Raw genomic sequence first — 4,500 nt, 5'->3', positions numbered from 1 at the left:
CTTCGCTCGCTGTCCGCCGCTCGCCGCTCGCTCGCGCAGCCAAAAATGGCCAGTTTTGGCCCGTTTTTGGGCCGTTTTAGCCAGTTTTTGGCCTGTTCTTGCATTGCGCGGTGACCGTCGAGAGCGGAGCAAAACGTCAGCCATCTCAGCACCCTGGAACCCCCCGGGTGGCACAGGGCTGGATGGGGCTTTCGTATAGCAGGGACGGTGCTGCCTCTCGCTTCGCTCGCTGTCCGCCGCTCGCCGCTCGCTCGTGCAGCCAAAAATGGCCAGTTTTGGCCCGTTTTTGGGCCGTTTTGGCCAGTTTTTGGCCTGTTCTTGCATTGCGCGGTGACCGTCGAGAGCGGAGCAAAACGTCAGCCATCTCAGCACCCTGGAACCCCCCGGGTGGCACAGGGCTGGATGGGGCTTTCGTATAGCAGGGACGGTGCTGCCTCTCGCTTCGCTCGCTGTCCGCCGCTCGCCGCTCGCTCGTGCAGCCAAAAATGGCCAGTTTTGGCCCGTTTTTGGGCCGTTTTGGCCAGTTTTTGGCCTGTTCTTGCATTGCGCGGTGACCGTCGAGAGCGGAGCAAAACGTCAGCCATCTCAGCACCCTGGAACCCCCCGGGTGGCACAGGGCTGGATGGGGCTTTCGTATAGCAGGGACGGTGCTGCCTCTCGCTTCGCTCGCTGTCCGCCGCTCGCCGCTCGCTCGTGCAGCCAAAAATGGCCAGTTTTGGCCCGTTTTTGGGCCGTTTTGGCCAGTTTTTGGCCTGTTCTTGCATTGCGCGGTGACCGTCGAGAGCGGAGCAAAACGTCAGCCATCTCAGCACCCTGGAACCCCCCGGGTGGCACAGGGCTGGATGGGGCTTTCGTATAGCAGGGACGGTGCTGCCTCTCGCTTCGCTCGCTGTCCGCCGCTCGCCGCTCGCTCGTGCAGCCAAAAATGGCCAGTTTTGGCCCGTTTTTGGGCCGTTTTGGCCAGTTTTTGGCCTGTTCTTGCATTGCGCGGTGACCGTCGAGAGCGGAGCAAAACGTCAGCCATCTCAGCACCCTGGAACCCCCCGGGTGGCACAGGGCTGGATGGGGCTTTCGTATAGCAGGGACGGTGCTGCCTCTCGCTTCGCTCGCTGTCCGCCGCTCGCCGCTCGCTCGTGCAGCCAAAAATGGCCAGTTTTGGCCCGTTTTTGGGCCGTTTTGGCCAGTTTTTGGCCTGTTCTTGCATTGCGCGGTGACCGTCGAGAGCGGAGCAAAACGTCAGCCATCTCAGCACCCTGGAACCCCCCGGGTGGCACAGGGCTGGATGGGGCTTTCGTATAGCAGGGACGGTGCTGCCTCTCGCTTCGCTCGCTGTCCGCCGCTCGCCGCTCGCTCGTGCAGCCAAAAATGGCCAGTTTTGGCCCGTTTTTGGGCCGTTTTGGCCAGTTTTTGGCCTGTTCTTGCATTGCGCGGTGACCGTCGAGAGCGGAGCAAAACGTCAGCCATCTCAGCACCCTGGAACCCCCCGGGTGGCACAGGGCTGGATGGGGCTTTCGTATAGCAGGGACGGTGCTGCCTCTCGCTTCGCTCGCTGTCCGCCGCTCGCCGCTCGCTCGTGCAGCCAAAAATGGCCAGTTTTGGCCCGTTTTTGGGCCGTTTTGGCCAGTTTTTGGCCTGTTCTTGCATTGCGCGGTGACCGTCGAGAGCGGAGCAAAACGTCAGCCATCTCAGCACCCTGGAACCCCCCGGGTGGCACAGGGCTGGATGGGGCTTTCGTATAGCAGGGACGGTGCTGCCTCTCGCTTCGCTCGCTGTCCGCCGCTCGCCGCTCGCTCGTGCAGCCAAAAATGGCCAGTTTTGGCCCGTTTTTGGGCCGTTTTGGCCAGTTTTTGGCCTGTTCTTGCATTGCGCGGTGACCGTCGAGAGCGGAGCAAAACGTCAGCCATCTCAGCACCCTGGAACCCCCCGGGTGGCACAGGGCTGGATGGGGCTTTCGTATAGCAGGGACGGTGCTGCCTCTCGCTTCGCTCGCTGTCCGCCGCTCGCCGCTCGCTCGTGCAGCCAAAAATGGCCAGTTTTGGCCCGTTTTTGGGCCGTTTTGGCCAGTTTTTGGCCTGTTCTTGCATTGCGCGGTGACCGTCGAGAGCGGAGCAAAACGTCAGCCATCTCAGCACCCTGGAACCCCCCGGGTGGCACAGGGCTGGATGGGGCTTTCGTATAGCAGGGACGGTGCTGCCTCTCGCTTCGCTCGCTGTCCGCCGCTCGCCGCTCGCTCGTGCAGCCAAAAATGGCCAGTTTTGGCCCGTTTTTGGGCCGTTTTGGCCAGTTTTTGGCCTGTTCTTGCATTGCGCGGTGACCGTCGAGAGCGGAGCAAAACGTCAGCCATCTCAGCACCCTGGAACCCCCCGGGTGGCACAGGGCTGGATGGGGCTTTCGTATAGCAGGGACGGTGCTGCCTCTCGCTTCGCTCGCTGTCCGCCGCTCGCCGCTCGCTCGTGCAGCCAAAAATGGCCAGTTTTGGCCCGTTTTTGGGCCGTTTTGGCCAGTTTTTGGCCTGTTCTTGCATTGCGCGGTGACCGTCGAGAGCGGAGCAAAACGTCAGCCATCTCAGCACCCTGGAACCCCCCGGGTGGCACAGGGCTGGATGGGGCTTTCGTATAGCAGGGACGGTGCTGCCTCTCGCTTCGCTCGCTGTCCGCCGCTCGCCGCTCGCTCGCGCAGCCAAAAATGGCCAGTTTTGGCCCGTTTTTGGGCCGTTTTGGCCAGTTTTTGGCCTGTTCTTGCATTGCGCGGTGACCGTCGAGAGCGGAGCAAAACGTCAGCCATCTCAGCACCCTGGAACCCCCCGGGTGGCACAGGGCTGGATGGGGCTTTCGTATAGCAGGGACGGTGCTGCCTCTCGCTTCGCTCGCTGTCCGCCGCTCGCCGCTCGCTCGTGCAGCCAAAAATGGCCAGTTTTGGCCCGTTTTTGGGCCGTTTTGGCCAGTTTTTGGCCTGTTCTTGCATTGCGCGGTGACCGTCGAGAGCGGAGCAAAACGTCAGCCATCTCAGCACCCTGGAACCCCCCCCGGGTGGCACAGGGCTGGATGGGGCTTTCGTATAGCAGGGACGGTGCTGCCTCTCGCTTCGCTCGCTGTCCGCCGCTCGCCGCTCGCTCGTGCAGCCAAAAATGGCCAGTTTTGGCCCGTTTTTGGGCCGTTTTGGCCAGTTTTTGGCCTGTTCTTGCATTGCGCGGTGACCGTCGAGAGCGGAGCAAAACGTCAGCCATCTCAGCACCCTGGAACCCCCCGGGTGGCACAGGGCTGGATGGGGCTTTCGTATAGCAGGGACGGTGCTGCCTCTCGCTTCGCTCGCTGTCCGCCGCTCGCCGCTCGCTCGTGCAGCCAAAAATGGCCAGTTTTGGCCCGTTTTTGGGCCGTTTTGGCCAGTTTTTGGCCTGTTCTTGCATTGCGCGGTGACCGTCGAGAGCGGAGCAAAACGTCAGCCATCTCAGCACCCTGGAACCCCCCGGGTGGCACAGGGCTGGATGGGGCTTTCGTATAGCAGGGACGGTGCTGCCTCTCGCTTCGCTCGCTGTCCGCCGCTCGCCGCTCGCTCGCGCAGCCAAAAATGGCCAGTTTTGGCCCGTTTTTGGGCCGTTTTGGCCAGTTTTTGGCCTGTTCTTGCATTGCGCGGTGACCGTCGAGAGCGGAGCAAAACGTCAGCCATCTCAGCACCCTGGAACCCCCCGGGTGGCACAGGGCTGGATGGGGCTTTCGTATAGCAGGGACGGTGCTGCCTCTCGCTTCGCTCGCTGTCCGCCGCTCGCCGCTCGCTCGTGCAGCCAAAAATGGCCAGTTTTGGCCCGTTTTTGGGCCGTTTTGGCCAGTTTTTGGCCTGTTCTTGCATTGCGCGGTGACCGTCGAGAGCGGAGCAAAACGTCAGCCATCTCAGCACCCTGGAACCCCCCGGGTGGCACAGGGCTGGATGGGGCTTTCGTATAGCAGGGACGGTGCTGCCTCTCGCTTCGCTCGCTGTCCGCCGCTCGCCGCTCGCTCGTGCAGCCAAAAATGGCCAGTTTTGGCCCGTTTTTGGGCCGTTTTGGCCAGTTTTTGGCCTGTTCTTGCATTGCGCGGTGACCGTCGAGAGCGGAGCAAAACGTCAGCCATCTCAGCACCCTGGAACCCCCCGGGTGGCACAGGGCTGGATGGGGCTTTCGTATAGCAGGGACGGTGCTGCCTCTCGCTTCGCTCGCTGTCCGCCGCTCGCCGCTCGCTCGTGCAGCCAAAAATGGCCAGTTTTGGCCCGTTTTTGGGCCGTTTTGGCCAGTTTTTGGCCTGTTCTTGCATTGCGCGGTGACCGTCGAGAGCGGAGCAAAACGTCAGCCATCTCAGCACCCTGGAACCCCCCGGGTGGCACAGGGCTGGATGGGGCTTTCGTATAGCAGGGACGGTGCTGCCTCTCGCTTCGCTCGCTGTCCGCCGCTCGCCGCTCGCTCGCGCAGCCAAAAATGGCCAGTTTTGGCCCGTTTTTGGGCCGTTTTGGCCAGTTTTTGGCCTGTTC

Source organism: Musa acuminata, unplaced genomic scaffold, assembly GCF_036884655.1.
Source record: "Musa acuminata AAA Group cultivar baxijiao unplaced genomic scaffold, Cavendish_Baxijiao_AAA HiC_scaffold_426, whole genome shotgun sequence".
NCBI classification, from domain to species: domain Eukaryota; kingdom Viridiplantae; phylum Streptophyta; class Magnoliopsida; order Zingiberales; family Musaceae; genus Musa; species Musa acuminata.
This window is presented reverse-complemented; position numbering follows the sequence as displayed.